At 44.0% G+C, this 20,842-nt stretch overlaps 1 protein-coding gene across 1 annotated transcript in view; it reads left to right on the top strand.

Annotated features, from left to right (window-relative positions):
• Positions 1 to 854: 854 nt before the first annotated feature.
• The window catches only part of Gpr156 (G protein-coupled receptor 156), an 86,630-nt gene continuing 66,642 nt past the window's right edge, over positions 855 to 20,842 (top strand). The window contains exon 1 of the mRNA XM_041673210.1: positions 855 to 999. The gene's annotated coding sequence lies outside the window, so the exon portion shown is untranslated. The remainder of the gene's footprint in view (positions 1,000 to 20,842) is intronic.

The raw sequence follows: 20,842 nt of genomic DNA, 5'->3' as shown, positions 1-20,842 counted from the left end.
GTGTTTTCCTGTGAAATTAAGCCTTTGAGTGGCATAGTGGGGGTGTAAGAAGTTAAACCCAACCCTCCCTGCCATGTGATCTGAACCCTGGAGCTCTAGTCTGTTCCCCCTCCTCTCCTGTCCCTAAAGTTTGCGGTAAAAATGTTGGGGGCCTGAGAAGTGGCTCCCTGCCTGAGTGAATCCTACAGCCATCTCCGTCCCTACATCTTTGTACATAGACACTTGGATCTGTACTTTTAAAATACAATAAAGGAAGATATGAAAATTCAAAGTAGATTCTCAGCACCCATCTCACACTCGCTCCCCACCTGAGCCCAAGCCAGGTTTTCCTTAATGTACACAGGTACATGCCTATTATAAGCAACATTCTTGTCTTTCTGATTCTAAAATAAGCATAAACTCAATGCAAAGAATCAAAAAGTACAGAAATAAAAGAGAAGAATACGGAAAAGGAAAGAAGAGAGAAGGGGAAAAGCGAGAGGGAAGTAAGGAAAGGAGAGAGACAGGAAAGGCGTGGGATGGGAGGGACGGAAAGGCCCGGAGAAAACTAATGGATATCTAATTCTCGAACAACAGGAACCAGTTTGGGACCTGAGTCTGAGGATCCAGGCACAGGACCTGAGCATCCTCCGCCCGCAGGCTCCTAGACAGCGTCCCTGAGGCACTTTGAACGCACTGCGGCGAGGAGCTGCCCGGGGACTCTCGAAGCGGGCAGATGGGAGTGGAGGTCTGAGGAATGGAGGATGCGGGAGTGGTGGAGCGGCCAGCGGCGGACCGCAGAATCGAGTCCCGGCGCGGGGTGGCGCCAGAGGAGGGACGGCGCGCGGGCAGGGGAGGAGGCGACCCGCAGGGCACCGCGCACACCGCACGGCCGCCACTCCGGCTGTCAGTGTGGCGATGGGCGCGTCCGCGTCCCTCCCGCCGTCTTTCAGCCCAGGGAGCCCACCAGAGACCTGGAGAGCACGCGCATCCCAGCCACAGAGCCGGGGACCCCGCGAGGTGAGCAATGCGCCCTTGAGGACCCTACACGCGAGCTTTTGTAAGAGCTCCTGGTGGATGCCGTGTGTCCACAAAACACGGGGCACCTGAATTCTACAGTAAGAAGTGGAGAGGGAAGGGGCATTTCCTTCTCTTCAAAACCTGGGCAGGGAATTCGGGAATGATTTAAGAAATCCAAGAAGTATTAGGGAAGAACTCGTGGCCATGCATCAGGGATGCAGATGGCAATTTGGGAGGTGAAAGAAAAAAGAGGAGAGAGTGCTGTAACTGGGTGTGAACAAAGTGTGACTTCTCTGTTTCGTTGAAAAAGCGGCAAACTGCTGGGGGAAAAAAAAGGTCTCAGAACTAATCCCTACAGTCTGGAGATTTCCAGGCTTGATCCCAAATCTACCCTGCAGGTGCAAGCTCCTCCGGAGGGCAGGGCAGCGAGCTGCTGTTTCCCATCCTGACTCTGAAGTCTGAGAAAAAAAGTTTTACTACACTATGTACGTTCCGTGTGATGGCTTTGTTCCTGGGCACCAGAGGAGTGCCCCAGGCGCCCAAGCGTTCTTGGCTCTGGCCAGCACTTAGAAAGCTAGGCACCACGTGCTGCTTCCTTAGCTTTCCTTGAAATGTTACCATTTCAAGAGTAAGATCCTTAGGGGAGGATGGCGTGGCTGCTCTTACCCATACACTGTTGTTCTGGGTGAATGTATGAGGAATAAGTAAATTATGCCCTGACCCTATAATAAATTGACTTTTCCATTGTATTCTTTAAAGGAGATTCAGAGGGTGACATTGTGGGCACACTTAGGTGAAAAGAAAAGGTTTCCCGGTAGGGGTTTAAAAGCACCTTATGTGTTAGTGTGTTAATTAGGCAGCCAGGTGGGTAAAGAAAAAAACAACCCTTTTCTCCACCAATAGCTGGATTCTCCCAGAAGTTGGAGTACCAGCCAGGCTTCCAAATTTGTAGATTGTTTGTATTTAACTGCTGCTGAAGGAACACTTGGGTGTATACAGATAAGTGAAGGAGGACCACTTGTCTCGGGGCTTCAGACACTTGGAGTCTGTCTGGGTTATAACACGCTTTGGTAAATTTAGCTTAAATCAGGGATCTCTCAGTAAGAGTGGAGGGCCTCTCTGGTCCCCATTTTGCCTGTCTAATTCCCCTTCGGGACCACTACTGTATCTGGCATATTCTCTTTGTTTCTCTGTCTCTCACCTCCAACTTTCAGCTTCTTTCTGTTCCCTGATAGCCCAGAGTTGGCCTGGTCAGAGGCAGAATAGTGGCAGTCTGGAGATAGACATGCCCTGGTCTAGGGAAAATGGAAATGGCCCCCAGCAGAGACATGGAGGGTAAACAGCTTCCAGTCTAAAGAGTGGAAGGATGGTCAAAGGAACGGGGTCACCTGCAAAGAAGAGGCCTTGGACACCTTGTTCCTTGATGAGGGCTCCTATATCCCACTCACTCCCTATTTGTATGTAAAGATATTTGAAAGTTGTAGTGGAAGAAAATGAGGCCTCTGAGAAGTGCATCCGCTCCTCAGATTTACCTTTTAAAAAGTTTCTGTGTGCCTGCGTGTCTGTATGTGTCTGTGCGTCTGTGTGTGCAGGCACATGCAGTCAGAGGATGCCACAGGTGTGGGTTCTTGTTTCCACCTTGTTTGAGGCAGGGTCTCTGGTATTTGTTTGTTGTGTGCACCAGGCTAGTTGGCCAAAATCCAAGGATTCTCCTGTCTCTGCCTCTCCCCTCCTGGAAAGAGGACTGGGATCCAGGCCTGAATGCTCTATAACTTCTGGTTTTATTTGTGTTCTGGGGATCCAAACACTTCCACAGCAAGCAGTTTACCTACGGAATGCATGTTTCCTTTCAGGCCTTGAATGTTTTTCAGGGTGTAACTTGGGCCAGGGCTCCTGTGAAGCACAGGAGCAGGGAAGTGCAGGCTGACTTGAGCAGAGAAGCTGGACTTGATAGTTGAACAGAAAACAGATGGAGCCCTTGTTTGCAGAAAGAATGGAGAACTATTGGTGTTTAGTTTCTGATGAGTTTGCTGAAGGATGCTGATAATAAATGCAAATCCCTCACTTCTTTCCTACCAACACTTTATTAGGAGAAATTTTAGATATACCCAGAAGTTACCTACCTTTCTTTTCATAAACTTTTAATAATCTTATTTTTAAAATTTTATTGCCAGTTGTTGGTGGGGCACGCCTTTAACTCCAACACTTAGGAAGCAGAGGAAGGTGGATCTTTGTGAGTTCGAAGCTAGCCTGGTCTACAGCACTAGTTCCAGGACAGCCAGGGCTACACAGAGAAACCGTGTCTCAAAAAAAAAAACTGTTTATTTTTATTTTATGCATATGAGTGTTTTTGACTGCATGTATGTCTGTGCACCACATGCATGCAGTTCTCATGGAGAACAGAAGGGGGCATCAGATCCACCTAGAACTGGAATTACAGGTGGTTGTCAGCTACCATGTGGGTGCTGGAATGGAACACAGGTAATCAGGAGGAGCAGTCAGTGCTCTTAACTACTTACCCATCTTTCCAGCCCTTTTAATTATCTTAAAACATAAAAAAAAAATAAGAGTTTGAGACTCAGATGTATGTGACTCAGGCCTGGACAAAGGTTAAACTGATTAAGAAAAAAATATTAGAAAGATTTTTTTGAGAAAATATTAATTATATTATGTGAATTTTGTTCTTATAAATCTCCTATAACAGACAACAGATCTCTTGATTTTGGGGCGCTCCCTGCTTCCCTCTCTCTCTTTTACTCTCTCTCTCCCCCTCTCCTCTCCCTACCCCCAAACTTAAGGCACGAGAGGTAAAGAGACAAAAGGAAGAAACGCACACTGACGCTGTTCTTTTTCTCATCCATTCATTCATTACAACAGGGTCTTTCTTTGTAGTCCACGCTGGCCTCCAATTCCCAATCCTCCTGCCTCCGCCTCCAATGCAGAGATCACAGATGTCTCATTCTTAAGACATCAGTTGGATTTATCACCCCTCCCCAATGTAAAACCCTCCAATAGCTTCAACTCACACTTGAATAAAATCCAGTCCTCCATCAAAGGTGACCACAGCCCTGCATGGTGGGGTGTGCTTGACTTCACTAGGTCACATCTGTTGCCTGTGGTTTTCACTGCTGAGCTCATCTGCCCCTGATTCTTGTGACCTTAGTGAGAATATCCCTGGCATTTGTCACTTCGATGCTGTGTCTCTGTGAATTGGACAGATCCTCCACTGGAAACACCATAAGAACAAGAGATTTTTGTTGTTGTTTTATGGCTATGTTCCTACTTGGCAAATGATAAGCAATTAGCAGATATTATTGAATCAATTAGGCAATAAATAACACAAAGCCTTATCTCTCTCCCACCAGGCTTGTGAAACCAAGTTTTAAAAAAAAATTGGTAAAATACTAGAAGTCAGGTAGTCAATACTCTATAGGGAAATGATGGTCTGGAGATCAGTGAACTCCTTATCTTAATGGTGTTCCTAAGCTTTGCCTGCTGGAGGTTGGTTCAGTTTTGATCATGCAGCCCAAACAAAATACACAAAATTTCACTCCCTCAGAATTTCCCTCATGCCTCTTTCTAGCCACCCCCACCATCCAGAAGCAGTCGATTCCTCTTTGCCTGGGTGTTAATGGTTCCTGCACCCATATAAATGCATTTACGTAGCATATCCTCTTTGTCTGACTTCTTTTTGCAGCAGTCTCTGTGAGACTCATTGCTGTTGTTGAGTATATCAATAGGCCATTTCCTTTTACTGCAATAAAATAAATACCACCTTGAAAGGTGGCATCCGTTGTATGAATATTCCTGTTATGTTTATTCATGCTCCTATTCATGGACACTCAGGTTGTTTCCAGTTGGGGGCTATTTTGAATAAAGCTGCTATGATTATGCTTATAGATCCTGCCTCTGTTTAGTCCTGAATATTTCACGTGAAAGAGAAAATGCTCCCGTGTCCCTGTGCCGAGAGACGTATGGCAAATGGACAGGGGTTCAGTAACAGGCAGTGTGGTGTCCTTCCAGAGACATTGCTGCTAGGAGCTGCTCTGCCTCATATTCTGCTGGGGCTAGCACTTGGAAAATGAGCACCCATGCAAATCAGGGGAGCCCTCGGGTATTCCTTAGATGTATTTTAGGTCCTTAAAAGAGACAGTGCGCCATGCCTCCTCCCTCACTGTTATATGCCCCTCCTCCTCTCCAGCTTCCCTGTCTTAGCACAAGCTGACTCTAATCAGCCTCTGAACATTATGCTACCGAGGTGTTCAAACATTCATGAGAAGGAGTCTTGTTCAGAACCTGATCAAATATTTATGTCTTTCCATGGGGCATTGGTTTCCATCTAGATTTCTCAAGGCGTTTTTCTGAGCTTTTTGTCATACTCATGAGACATACAGACAGACGATACAGCCTCAGATGATCCCGTGCTACTGAGGCCAACCTTAGAGCACCCTGCTCACCAGAGACGGAGATAATCAGCACACAGAAAACGATGAGCTTCTGGTGTGTCCACATCAAGCGTGCACTGTTGAAATGGCTGAGAAGAGAAGGGCTTGTTAACGTGGCACACTCACAGATGTGATTTGGAGGGGTCAGCGAAAAGAATGCGCTAGGATGAAGGATTCGTTAAAGTGGGATGCTTACACCTCAAATGCTAGGATGAGGGGATCTTGTCACAGGGTTAGTTCCTCTGATTCTGCCATGATGGAGCCTACACAAGCTAACTACATCCAGTGCTCAATTAAATTGTGACTTCCTGCCCTGAGAGCCTTTGGGCAGAGGAGGAGTCTCTGTAGAATTTCCATGGGAGAAATAAGTCAAAAGAAGAAATGTCTTTGGGGTAGGGTTCTGAAGGATCGGTGCCTCTCTGACCTGCAGCTACAGTGTAGAGGGCATTTCCAGGGGCGAATTTATAATTTGAATTATAATAAGATCAGGTATTATAATCAGGACCAAAGAGCCAGCATGGTGTAAGGAAGATACAAGAGAGTGAGGGGATGGATGGCCAAATTTCAGTAACAGACAAAGCTGGTGGGTAGCACATGCCTTAAACCCCAGTACTCAAAAAGCAAAGGCAGGAGAATCTCTGTGAGGCTAAGGCCAGCCTGTAGTATGTAGAGTTCCAGGAAAGCCAGATTACATAGTGAGACTCTGTCTGAGATAGATAGATAGGTATGTAGGTGGATAGATAGACAGACAGATAGATGGATGGATGGATGGATGATATGTAGTTGATAAATAGAAAGGAAGAAAGATAGATGATAGATAGACAGGCAGATAGACAGACAAATAGAGACAGATAGCAGGCCAGCAAGAAAGCTAATGACGCTGGGCGGTGGTGGAGCACGCCTTTAATCCCAGCACTCGGGAGGCAGAGGCAGGCGGATCTCTGTGAGTTCGAGACCAGCCTGGTCTACAGAGCTAGTTCCAGGACAGGCTCCAAAGCCACAGAGAAACCCTGTCTCGAAAAAGCCAAAAAAAAAAAAAAAAAAAAAAAAAAGAAAGCTAATGACAAAGGTATTGACGGGACTTTAGTCTGTTTATCATAGGTATCCTTGCAACTTTTGGCCAGAAACTGGGTCAGATTTTGAGTCATTCTTGGGATATGCATCCAACAAAGGCAAAATCTTGATATATGGTTGTAGAAAGTACTTCTAGACTATTCTCTGATGTCCTGTCCAGTCTAGAGAGAGGCTCGGTGCAATCTAATCTAAGGGAGGTGACACCGGGAGGTTAGGTTCCCTTAATACATTCCCAGACAGGACCACAGCAGGTCTCAGTACCCACCTTACTGCTCTTAACAAAATACAAATGCTCCAAGTTAAACAGGATTTAGAGGCTGGTGCTGATCCTCAGCTCTGTTATAATGCCTTTACTTCAGTGGGGGTGACTGGAGTCTATGTACCCCTTCATCCAGCATCCATCAGCCGAGGGTTAGTAGGTGTGGTGGTCTGAATGACAATGGCCCCACAGTTCCATAGGGAATGGCACTACTGGGAGGTGTGGCCGTGTTGGAGGAAGTGTGTCACTAGGGGCAGACTTTGAGATCTCAGATGCTCAAGCCAGGCCTAGTGTGTCTCTTTCTTCCTGCTGCCTGCCCTCAGGATACAGAATCCTTAGCTCCTCTAGTACCATGTCTGACTGTGGTACATGCTTCCTGCCATGATAACAATGGACTAAACCTCTGAACTGTAAACCAGATGCAGTTAAACACTTGCCTTTCTAAGAGTTGCCGTAGTCAGGGCATCTCTTCACAGTAATAAAATCCTGAGACAAAAGCAGCAAAAGGCTAAGTGATGGGGCTGCCAAATCATCATCCCAGTCCACCAGACTGGACTGTGGTGACAGCTAGCAGTGGAACCGAAGTCTTGTGCATGATGGCCCCTGGACAGGGCTGCTAGCCACCTTCTTTCAGGCTGCAGGTTTCTATTCAAAACTGACCACACTTCTCATCAAGCTGGGATGTTGATTTTCTTTTTAAAACCTGGAATGGATATTGGTATGAGGGATGTTAAGTGTGATAGCCTTCCACAGTGATGCTGTGATGGGGAATGTAATAGGGGAAATGATGGTTCTCGGACGTCAGTCTTGGGAGCAGGAGTTGGGGATCTTTGGATACACAACCATCCTTGGGTATCTGAGATAAGTTGGTTCAGAAGCCCATGCAGATACCGAAGTCTCCAGATGCTCATGTGTCTCATATGAAATAGTATAATATTTGCATATAGCCTATACGCATCCTCTTGTATAATTCTAGATTATTTATGGTACCTATTACAATGTAAATGCAATATAAACAATTCTATATTCTATTGTTTAGGGAATGATGACAAGAAAAAGTCTATGCACAGACACAATTTTTCCTTTCCCCAGTATTTTGTGCGTGTGCTCAACAGAGTTCATAGGTGCAGAACCTTTCAGATAGCAAAGGCTGGCTGTATGTGAATTAGCCAGAGCTCTGAAGTCAGGGACGACAGTTCCCACAGATAGAGAAGGCTGTGTGTGGTTTAGCCAGAGCTCTGGAGTCAGGGACGACAGTTCCCACAGATAGAGAAGGCTGTGTGTGGTTTAGCCAGAGCTCTGGAGTCAGGGACGACAGTTCCCACAGATAGAGAAGGCTGTGTGTGGTTTAGCCAGAGCTCTGGAGTCAGGGACGACAGTTCCCACAGATAGAGAAGGCTGTGTGTGGTTTAGCCAGAGCTCTGGAGTCAGGGACGACAGTTCCCACAGATAGAGAAGGCTGTGTGTGGTTTAGCCAGAGCTCTGGAGTCAGGGACGACAGTTCCCACAGATAGAGAAGGCTGTGTGTGGTTTAGCCAGAGCTCTGGAGTCAGGGACGACAGTTCCCACAGATAGAGAAGGCTGACTTTGGATTAGCCAGAGCCCTGGAGTCGGAGAACATTTCTTGGAGTGAGAACAGGAAATGGTATGGGAAGGTCTCAAGCAGACACTTCCATTCCGGCTGGTTGGAATTCTTCTCTTGCTATGATGGCATGGCAGGGTTCCAGAGTGACACTGGGAACATCTGACCAAGTGTGAACTAGGCTTCCCATGGCCGCCACCTCTGCTGGAACATCAGGTTGTCCATGGGCACTGCCAGCACTCCGTCATGGATTCCTAAGGGTAATTGGAAAGACCTTGAGAGAAAAAGCAAAAGTGAGCATCTTAGCTAGGAAATGCCGAGAGCCTGAAAATGTGGCCTGGGCTGACGGTGTGGTAAGGACTTGAAAAAACCAGTATAGCAAGATTCTGGATCAACAAAACTTTTCTCGGAGTCTAGGCATGGTGGCATATGCTTTTAATCCTTGCACTGGGGAGAGAGCCAATCTTTCTGAGTTTGAGGCCAACCTGGTGTACATAGTGAGTTCAGGCCAGCCAGGGCTACTTAGTAAGACCCTGACCCAACTCCACCCTGCCAAAAAAAAAAAAAAAAAAAAAAAAGAAGCCAAGTAAGTGAACCAAAGAGATGGTTAAGACAGCTCTGTTCTTCAGGGGCCCATAGCTCGGCTCCCATCACCCACATGGTGGCTCTCTGATGTAGGAAGTCCTTCTGTATATGTGTTGCTTTTATTGGTTAATAAATAAAGAAACTGTCTTGGCCTGTGATAGGGCAAAAAAGTAGAGCTATGTGGGGAAAACTAAACTGAATGCTGGGAGAAGGAAGGCAGAGTTAGGAGAAGCCATGGAGCTCCACCAGAGACAGACTCTGGAGCTTTACCCAGTAAGCCACAACCTTGTGGTGATACACAGATTAATAGAGATAGGTTAATTTAAGATATGAGTTAGCCAGAAATAAGCTATTGGCCAAACAGTATTGCAAATATTATGGTTTCTGTGGCATTATTTCAGGGCTGAGCAGCCAGAAACTACAGGCGGCCTCCTACAACAGCTCTCAGTTTCAGGGGGCCCAACCCCCTCTTCTGACCTCTACCGTCTCTAGGCAGGCATATGGTGCATATACATGCATGCGAATGAAACACTCATTCACATAAAATATAAATAAATAGAAATTTAAAGGCGACATAAGAGGATGGAAGAGGTACGGTTTGTGCTGGGTAGGACTGTAGGAGAGAAATGGGTGCTGGAAAATGAGTAGGTAAAAATTCTTCAGATTTTCAGCTTAAAAATGCTTTTGAATTCACATATCTGTCACACACACACACACACACACACACACACACACACACACACACACACACAAAGATCCTGAAAACGTCTATTAGAATGAAACAAAGTCACAGAACCAGAGCCAGGAATGAGGGCCGTTGCCTTGCCCAGTGCCTTTCTGGGGGTGAGAACTGGAAGGTCCTCGGGTGTCTGCCAGCTCTATTCACAGTATCTTCCACAAGAACTGTCACGGGTCTCTTCAAGCCTGAGCGGCCCTGTTGCCCCACAGCTCCATGTGAATTCCTGCAGAGGCTGGGCTAGCTCTGTGTGTCCCGTCCCCGGAGGAAGCAAGCAGTGCCAGCAAAGGCTGTCGGGGGTTGGAGTGATGGGATTTTCGCAGACAAAAGCCTAGGCTATTCTTAGCCATGCCCCTGCTGGCTGCCCATGGACTCTGGCAGCCTCTCGGGAGGCTCTGTAGACGAGGCATTGGAGTAGATACGATTATCATTTCACCGTCCTTCGGATTGTCCGGTAGCACTGTCGATTCTGTGCTTTAATTGGCTCCTGTTGAGTGACACGAGGTGAGTCCTCTCTCCAGGAGTTTCTCTCTGCCTTTGTCCACGAGGATCAATTAAAAGCAAATGCCAGAAAACCACATGCCCCCCTGAGCTCTGGGGACTGGTCTTACTTGCAATTGTAAGATTTCAGGTCCTTTAAAACGTTTAACCACATTGAATTTTTTTTTGAATTTTTAAATTACAGAATTAATACTCACACTATACAATGAGTCTAGCAAGAAAGAAGTATATGAGAAAATGCTAGTGAACCTAAACTTTCTTTATTCTCTTCATTGTGGGGAATGTGGGAGAGGTTCAGTGTGAATGCTTTCTTTCTAGTTCCATTCCAAACCAGTTATTATGGAATTATTTTTAATTTATATGTAAACAGAATAATAACATGCCAGTTACTATTTTCATTTTACTTATCATCATATTATGTACATATTCTAGGTTAACACATATAAATAATCCAATTTACTATTAATAGAAAATTTTTATAATTTCTCCATTGATAATTTATTCATGTTTACCTCTAGTTCCTTCACTTTTACACAACAAACCGTGTGATAATCAGTATATTTTGTTTCTGCACACAGTTTGAGGAGTTTGTATTTTCTAGATTTTTTTAGCAGGACTGAGTGTTGAACCTAGAGCCTTATGCAAGCAATGCAGGGCTCTACCACTGAGCTGTGTCCCTAGTCCCCATACACGTTATTTTCCATTTCTGTTGGAGAGATTCCATAGACTGGCGTTTCTAAACCAATGGGAACACACACAATTGTAATTCTAGGGTGGATGAGGTGATCCCTGCCACCTTTCATCTTTCTCTCCTTGCCTTTCTGCAGAAAGGCCTGTGTGCAGGAGAGCCTATGGAAGACTCTCTGCCATATCTGGATTATACCAGCTCAGCGGTAGGGAGTCTGCGGGTCTCGGTTTCATTGTATCTAGCTCTTGCTGTTGGTTGGCCAGACTGTTTATAATTCCCTTTGCTAATTTCTTCCATGCTGTGGAGTAGAATTATACACAGCCTTTATCTGGGGTGAGGGCAGTGTGCAGGGGAGGGCCGGGATTTCGATAAAGTTTCCCTGCTCTCCCACCAAGCCGGATCTGCTGTGTTTATAGCACGCTTTCTTTAATGGTTTCCTTGAGAAACGTCCTTCCATTCCTGTCTCAGTCTTCTTCCATCTTCAGCATTTGGGGGTGCTTTATAAGTATATAGTCAATCAACTGTAACTGATTATCTGACATGAGGATAATTACATGCGAAGCTAGGGGTCTTGGAGCTTAAGGATCGGCGCCAAGCAGCAGATGTGAGCATTTAAACAAATGTTTTTTTTTTTTGTTTTTTTTTTGTGAACCCTGGAGGTAGGAATGAACTTTTCAATGGAACTTAGCTTTCAGTTTTAGTTTTGCTCTTGTGACTTAAATTCGGTCTGTTAGGCCAGGGAAAAGCAGGACTCCCCACCATACCAGAGATGGCGACAACAGCAGAAGGCCCTTGAGGGAGGCTGCTGAGCACAAGTTAGCAAGAGCCAGGCAACAGCAAAATAGGAGATGTTTAAATCCCCAGTGAAGGCGGCATGTGGACGAGGGCCTGTAAGCGAGCAGACATGTGCTAACCTTAGTCCGCACTTAAAATGCTAACGTTACCGATTAAGGCGTATCCCCGGCAGTTTCCTGGGAACACTTCTGTAGGCTGCTACAGAAAAAAAACTGCTTCCAGAGGCTGCAGTTTGGGCTTAGCAGCTTCAGAGTAGATTTCAGAACCCCAGACTGAACACTAAAATAACAGAAACAGAATAGAAATTATTACAACTAATTTCTAAAACAAATGTTTAAAGCTAGTTTTCACATAAACATCAACTTTTATGTTAAAATATATTTTATATAAACTTTTAATTTTCAAGTATGTACTCTATGATAATAATAAAATTAGTAAGTATGTCTTTTATAACTTAAGGATTCTATTCTGTATCTTTTTTTTTCTTGGTTTTTCTTTATGGAAAGGGTTTCTTTATGGAGCCTGGGCTGTCCTGAAACTCACTCTGTAGACCAGGCTAGCCTCAAACTTACAGAAATTCATCTGCCTCCTGAGTACTGAATTAAGGTGTGCACCACCATCATCTGACTCTATTAAAAATCTTCTTTAAATTTAATACAGTTTTTATCTTATTTATTGTACTTTTGATTTTTCTCTTTATATACTTTTATTGATTTTAATTGAGCTCTACATTTTTCTCTGCTCCCCTCTCTGCCTCTCCTGTTCCCTTGAATCTTCTCCCATGGTCCCCATGCTCCAAATTTACTCAGGAGATCTTGTCTTTTTCTACTTCCCATGTAGATTAGATCTATTTATGTCTCTCTTAGAGTCCTCATTTGTTGTCTAGAATCTGTGGGATTGTGATTTGTTGGCTGGTTTTCTTTGCTTTTGGTTTTTGTTTAAAAACCACTTATGAGTGAATACATATGATACATTGTCTTTCTGGATCTGGGTTACCTCACTCAGTATGATGTTTTCTAGCTCCATCCATTTGCCTGAAAATTTCAAGATGTCGTTATTATTTTTCTGCTGTGTAGTACTCCATTGTGTAAATGTACCACATTTTCCTTATCCATTCTTCAGTCGAGGGGCATTTAGGTTGATTCCAGATTCTGGTTATGACAAACAATTCTGCTTTCAACATAGTTAAGCACATGTCCTTGTGGCATGGTTGAGCATCCTTTGGATATATACCCAAAAATAGTATTTCTGTGTCTTGAGAAAGGTTGTTTATTAATTTTCTGAAAAATTGCCATATTGACATCCAAAGGGACTGTACCAGCTTGCATTTCCACCAGCTGTGCAGGAGTGTTTCCTTTACCCCACATTCTCTCCAGCATAACTTGTCATCAATGTTTTTTATCTTGGCCATTCCTACAGGTGTAAGATAGAATCTCAGAGTTGTTTTGATTTGCATTTCTCTGATGACTAAGGATGTTGAGCATTTCCTTAAGTGTCTTTCAGCCATTTTAGATTCCTCTGTTGAGAGTTCTCTGTTAAGGTCTAAACTCCATTTTTTTTATTAGATTATTTGTTCTTTTGATGACCAATTTCTTGAATGTTTTGTATATTTTGGAGATCAGACCTCTGTCTATGTGGAGTTGGTAAAGTTCTTTTCCCATTCTGTAGGCTGTTGTTTGTCTTGTTGACCATGTCTTATGCTTTACAGAAGCTTTTCAGTTTCAGGAGGTTCCACTTATTAATTGTTTCTCTCAGTGTCTGCGCTACTGGGGTTATATTTAGGAAGTGGTCTCCTGTGCCAAAGTGTTCAAGTGTACTTCCCACATTCTCTTCTATGAGGTTCAGTGTGGTTGACTTTATGTTGCAATCTTTGATCCATTTGGACTTAAGTTTTCTGCATGGTGATAGATATGGGTCTATATTCATTCTTCTACATGTTGATATCCAGGTATGCCAGCACCATTTGTTAAATATGCTTTCTTTTTTCATTTTATATTTTTGGTTCTTTGTCAAAAATCAGGTGTTTGAAGGTATGTGAATCTGGGTCTGGCCTACTCCCTCAGAGGTCCCAGACTCACACCCAGACCGGCAGAGGTTTCTGGTTCCTGCCTACTCCCTTGGAGGTACCAGACCAAGGCCTGGACCTGCAGAGGTTCTGGCTCAGGCCTATTCCCTCAGAAGTCCCAGACTCGCACCCAGACCCACAGGAGTCCTGCCTCAGGTCTACTCTCTTGAAGGTCCCAGATTCCTGCTCAGACCTGCTGTGTTCTCTGGCTCTTGTTCAGCACCTGTATCTGCTCCTGTGGAGTTTGCTGACTCAAGTCCACTCTGGCCTAGGTCACTGGCCCAGTCCTGCTTCTGCAAATGTTCCTGGTCTGGATCAGTTCCTATGTTCACTGTCCCAGGCCTAGGCCAGGGCCACTCCATCCCAGGACGCTGACTCAATCCTGTTCCTGTGGTGTTCACTGCCTCAGTCCTGCTCTGGCCTAGGTTGCTAGCTCAGTCCTACTCCTGTGGATTTGTTGCCTCAGGCCCACCCCAGTCCAGGTCACTGGCTCAGTCCTGCTCCTGTGGAGTTCAGCAGTCCCAGGCCCGCTCCAACCCAGGTCACTGGCTCAGACCTGCTCTGGCCTAGATAACTGGCTCAGTTCTATTAAGTATCTTAATTGATGCTGTAGTTAATAGTAAGGATGGTCATGTTGTATAGTATTTGTACTGCCATTTGTGCCCATAGGGTAAAAGTTGCCTTCATTTTTAAATTGCATTTCTTTATTTGTGTGTGCTCACCTGCATGTCACAGTGTGCATGTCAAGGTCAGAGAACAACTTGAGGGATTTGGCTGTCTCCTTCCACCATGTGGGGCCCAGGGATCGAACTCAGGGCTTTAGACTTAGCAACAGGTGCCCTTACCCACTGAGCCATCTCACAAGCCTGTAAATGTTCTTTAAACTGTTTTGTTGTGTGAACAACAACAACAACAACAACAAGTAAGGTTAAAGATATTTCCAGCACTCAGTATCTGCTTCTGACATCACAGGCTAACTGGCAGTGGACTGTTGCTTCCATAGAGAAAAATCTAGAAAAGCCATATTTTAAAAAACTATTCAAAGCCATAGAAGACATACTAAAGCAGCTAAGAATTTAAGAGCTAAGACATACACACACACACACACACACACACACACACACACACACGGAGGAAAGAAACTCATTAAATACCTCGCATTCCAAACTGCATTTTACTGGAGCTGCTTGTTCAGTAATAAACAATGAAGTAGCTGCTAGGGGTCTCAGAAGAATATCAGAAGAATATTGTGTGGTCTGATAGGACTGAGAAGAAAGGACAGGCACAGGAGCTGGGCCCGGGAGACCGCACTCACGAAAGGGAAGAGGCACAGTGACATCAGCCTAGTGGTGGATGGACTGCCTTGTAAGTAGCATAGACAAAAGGGGTGTTTAGAAAATCAGGCAGTGGCTGAGGGGATTGGAGCAATTGTTCAGAGGTCAAGAGTATTGCTCTTTCCAAGGACGAGAATTGAATTCCCAGCACGAGAATTGAATTCCCAGCACTTGTGCTAGGCAGCTCACAGGCACCTGTCACTCCAGCTCCAGAGGAATCAGATGCACTCATGCACACATACTCACACAGAGACACAGACATACACATAACAAAAATAAATATTAAAAAATTAAAAAGCTGAGAGGCTAATCAGAACTACTTGTATTGTTTTTAATGTTTTTAAAAAAGTGCCGGGCAGTGGTGGCGCACGCCTTTAATCCCAGCACTCGGGAGGCAGAGGCAGGCGGATCTCTGGGAGTTCGAGGCCAGCCTGGTCTACAAGAGCTAGTTCAAGGACAGGCACCAAAGCTACAGAGCAACCCTGTCTCGAAAAACAAAAAAAACAAAAAAACAAAAAAAAAAGTTTTAAGGGCATGGGTGTTTTGCCTGCATGTGTGTCTACGGACCACATTGATGTAGTACCCACTGAAGCCAGAAGAGGGTGTCAGAGTCCCTGGAACTGAAATTATAGATGTTAGCTAGCACGTGGGTGCGGGGAATTGAACCTAGATTCTTCTGGAAGAGCAGCCAGTACTCTTAATTGCTGAGCCATCTCTCCAGCCCTCCTATTTGAAGATAAAAATGAGGTTCAGATCCTACCAAAATGGAAGAGCTTGAAAAGCACCCTAACTATTTTCTGGGGTTCCTGAAGGATTGTGGCTGCACAGTTGGGGAGACAGAAGAAGTCTTGTACAATATGAACGCTCAGCCAGTCGCTGATCAGGAGAAACTGTTCTTATTTTAGCCCCCGCAGAAGCCATTTCCATTTTCCTTTGAGGAAGGAAAACTATCTAGGGCATCTATGTGCTAAAACATAGTTCATGAGATTCAGCAAAATAAAACAACAGGCACGCAAAATGGAGCTCCCAGAACACAGTGTGAAAAGGACAGCTTGTGCTCTCTGCTTCGAGAGTCTAGGGAGAGAGGCAGCTGGAGTTCACCGGAAAGAATACTGGAGAAGAGAAGCATGGAGAAGGCGTCAGAGAGTTTCTCAGGACACCTCAGGCCTAACAGTGTGATAAACAAGACAACAAAAATAATTAAGACTATCAAAGATAGCAACGTAAGAAACCTACTTCACCCTGTTGGTCTTTAGGTGACCTACTACCCAACAATAGGAAAACAGACATTCTTTTCGGCCTAGTTACTTTTGAGTTGTCTGACAAAACACCATGACTGATGTGGGATTCCCCTCTATATGCAACCATTGGTTAATAAACAAGCTGCTTCAGCCTGGAGCAGGGCAATATAGCCAGGCTGGAAGAGATAGATATAAAGAGTAGATGAAGTCAGAGAGAAGTCATGTAGCTGCTGAAGGAGAAAGACGCCAATCAAAACCTTACCCAGTAAGCCACAGCCTCGTGGTGATACACAGATGAACAGAAATGGGTTAATTCAAGATGTAAGAGCTAGCTAGAAATATGCCTGAGTCATTGGCCAAAGAGTGTTGTAATTAATATAGTTTCTGTGTGATTATTTGAGTATGAGTGGCTGGGAAACGAATGAGCAGCCTCTGTCTACACATGACCAAGACTGCTTATAAAAGAAAGTATTTAATTTGGGGTCGCAGCTCCAGAAGGTTAGAGTCTGTGACCTTTACGGCAGCAGGTAGGCAGGCATGGTGCTAGAACAGTGGCTGAGAGCTCACATCTGATGCATAAGCAGGAGGCAGAGAGAGTGCTAACTGGGACTAGGGTGGGTGTTTGAAGTCTCAAAGCCCACCCCCAGAAACACATCTCCTCCAACAAGGCCACACCTCATGATACATACATAAAGTTCCATAATGAATCAAGTATTCAATTATATGAGCCTATAGGGGTGGTTCTCAGTTAAGCCACCTCACTTTTTAAGTATAAATGGGATATATGTTTAAGTATAAATGGAATATATGTTTAAGTATAAATGGAACATATGGTCAACACAGACCATATGTTGCATTCTATCGTAGCACAAAGACTCAATAAGATTAAAGAGATTGAAGTTATTCGAACATGTTTTTGAACGTGGTAGAATTGAGAAATCAATAAACAATCTATAAACATTTGATAATAAAATAACATGCTTCCCAAATAACTTATGAATCAAAGAATTAGTCAAGGACTGGAGAGATCGCTCGGTGGCTGCAGCATCCAGCACACAAGCATGAGAGCCCGACTTCAGACCCTCAGGAAAGTCAGGAATGATGGCATGCATCTGTAACCCTTGGCTGGGGTAGACTATGCTGGAAGAACTCTGGAGCTTGCTGACCAAGCCGGCTAGTCAGCCAGTAAGTCCTGGGTTTACCATGTTTCAAAAAAAAAAAAAGGTGAGGTCTAGTAGAGGAAGATGCTAGATCTGACTTTCACCCTCCACATGTACTCAAACACACATGCACAGGCATGTACACAAGCCTATATACTCACAGAAATCACATGAACACAAACTAGCTGGGTATGACAGCACACACCTTTAATCCCTGCACCCGGGAGGCTGAAGTAGGAGAGTGTCTGTGAGGGCAAGGATAGCCTAGTCTACATAACGAGTTCTAGGACAGCCAGGTCTACAGAGTGAGACCCCCATCTCAAAAAAAAAAAACAAAAGAAAACAATGTAAGTTGGGTGGTGGTGGCGCACACCTTTAACCCCAACACTTGTTAGACAGAGGCAGGTGGATCTCTGTGAGTTCAGGGCCCAGCCTGGTCTACAGAGTGAGTTCCTGGACAGCTAGGACTGTTACACAGAAAGACCCAGTCTTGAAAATCAGAGAGAGGGGAGGGGGGGGGAATTACTACAGAGTCTGTTTTCTCCAGGAAAGCGTTCATACCTTCTTAAGTATGACTGAGAGCATTTAAGAATCATGACTTGAGTGATGAAGGATTGGATGAATTTTTCTCTTTTATTGAAAATACATTTTTCATACAATTTTCATTTTGTTCATACTTTTAATTCTCTAATCAGAATGATTACATTTCCCTTTCCTAAACTCTTCCCAGTTCTTCCCCGCCTCCCCTCCTACCCAGATCCACACCGTTTCTGTCTATCATTAGAAAATAAACAGGCATCTAAAGAAGATTAAGAAAAGAAAAGAAAGCATTTGCCAAGAATGTTTTCATTAATCAAGAACGAAAGTCGGAGGTTCGAAGACGATCAGATACCGTCGTAGTTCCGACCATAAACGATGCCGACTGGTGATGCAGCGGCGTTATTCCCATGACCCGCCGGGCAGCCCCCGGGAAACCAAAGTCTTTGGGTTCCGGGGGGAGTATGGTTGCAAAGCTGAAACTTAAAGGAATTGACGGAAGGGCACCACCAGGAGTGGAGCCTGCGGCTTAATTTGACTCAACACGGGAAACCTCACCCGGCCCGGACACGGACAGGATTGACAGATCGATAGCTCTTTCTCGATTCCGTGGGTGGTGGTGCATGGCCGTTCTTAGTTGGTGGAGCGATTTGTCTGGTTAATTCCGATAACGAACGAGACTCTGGCATGCTAACTAGTTACGCGACCCCTGAGCAACCGACAAACTCATGGAAACTGAACAGTCAACTACTGAACCACACCTGGGTCAAGGAAGAAATCAAGAAAGAAATTAAAGTCTTCCTTGAATTTAATGAAAATAAAGGGACAACATACTCAAACCTATGGGACACAATGAAAGCAGTGCTAAGAGGAAAGTTCATAGCACTAAGTGCCCACTTAAAGAAAACGGAGAATGCATACATTGGGGACTTAAAAACACACCTGAAAGCTCTAGAAAAAAAAGAAGCAGACGCGCCCAGGAGAAGTAGAAGACTGGAAATAATAAAACTGAGGGCTGAAATCAACAAAATAGAAACACAGAAAACAGTCCAAAGAATCAATGAAACAAAAAGCTGGTTCTTGGAGAAAATCAACAAGATCGACAAACCCCTATCCAAACTAATTAAACGACAGAGAGAGAGCACGCAAATAAATAAGATCAAAAATGAAAAGGGGACATAACCACAGACACAGAGGAAATTCAGAGAATCATTAGATCTTACTACAAAAGCCTGTATGCCACAAAACTGGAAAATACAAAAGAAATGGACATTTTTTTAAATAAGTATCATATACCAAAGCTAAACCAAGACCAGGTGAATGATCTAAATAGACCGGTTTCTCGCGAAGAATTAGAAATGGTTATCAAAAATCTCCCTTCGAAAAAAAGCCCAGGACCAGATGGTTTCAATGCAGAATTCTACCAGAACTTCCAAGAAGAACTAATACCTATACTCCTTAATGTATTTCACAATATAGAATCAGAAGAGTCATTGCCAAATTCCTTTTATGAAGCTACAGTTACCCTGATACCAAAACCACAAAAAGACCCAACCAAGAAAGAGAATTACAGACCGATCTCACTCATGAACATCGACGCAAAAATTTTCAATAAAATACTGGCAAACCGAATCCAAGAACACATAAGAAAAATTATCCATTATGATCAAGTAGGCTTCATCCCAGAGATGCAGGGCTGGTTCAACATATGCAAATCTATCAATGTAATCCACCATATAAATAAACTGAAAGAAAAAAACCATATGATCATTTCACTAGATGCTGAAAAAGCATTCGACAAAATTCAACACCCCTTTATGATAAAGGTCTTGGAGAGAATAGGGATACAAGGGTCCTACCTAAATATAATAAAAGCTATTTACAGCAAGCCAACAGCTAACATTAAATTAAACGGAGAAAAACTCAAAGCCATCCCACTAAAATCAGGAACACGACAAGGATGTCCACTCTCTCCATACCTCTTCAATATAGTGCTTGAAATTCTAGCAATAGCAATAAGACAACATAAGGAGATCAAGGGGATTCGTATTGGAAAGGAAGAAGTTAAGCTTTCATTATTTGCAGATGATATGATAGTGTACATAAGCGACCCCAAAAATTCTACCAAAGAACTCCTACAGCTGATAAACAGCTTTAGTAACGTGGCAGGATACAAGATCAACTCCAAAAAATCAGTTGCCTTCCTATACATCAAGGATAAGGAAGCAGAGAGGGAAATCAGAGAAGCATCACCTTTCACGATAGCCACAAATAGCATAAAATACCTTGGGGTAATCCTGACCAAGGAAGTGAAAGATCTACTTGACAAGAACTATAAGTCTTTGAAGAAAGAAATTGAAGAAGACACCAGAAAATGGAAAGACCTCCCTTGCTCTTGGATTGGGAGGATCAACATAGTAAAAATGGCAATTCTACCAAAAGCAATCTATAGATTCAATGCAATCCCCATCAAAACCCCATCAAAATTCTTCACAGATCTGGAGAAGACAATAATCAACTTTATATGGAAAAACAAAAAACCCAGGATAGCCAAAACAATCTTATACAATAAAGGATTGTCTGGAGGCATTACCATCCCTGACTTCAAACTCTATTACAGAGCTACAGTATTGAAAACAGCTTGGTATTGGCATAAAAACAGAGAAGTCGACCAATGGAATCGAATAGAAGACCCTGACATTAACCCACAAACCTATGAACACCTGATCTTCGATAAAGGAGCTAAAAGTATACAATGGAAAAAAGAGAGCATCTTCAACAAATGGTGCTGGCAAAACTGGATGTCAATCTGTAGAAGAATGAAAATAGATCCATATCTAT

Source organism: Microtus oregoni, unplaced genomic scaffold (assembly GCF_018167655.1).
Source record: "Microtus oregoni isolate MIOR12 unplaced genomic scaffold, Mior012 000023F_ref0000262, whole genome shotgun sequence".
In the NCBI taxonomy this organism is placed as follows: domain Eukaryota; kingdom Metazoa; phylum Chordata; class Mammalia; order Rodentia; family Cricetidae; genus Microtus; species Microtus oregoni.
Note: the sequence above shows the minus strand (reverse complement) of the source record. Positions and strands in the feature narration are given on the sequence as shown.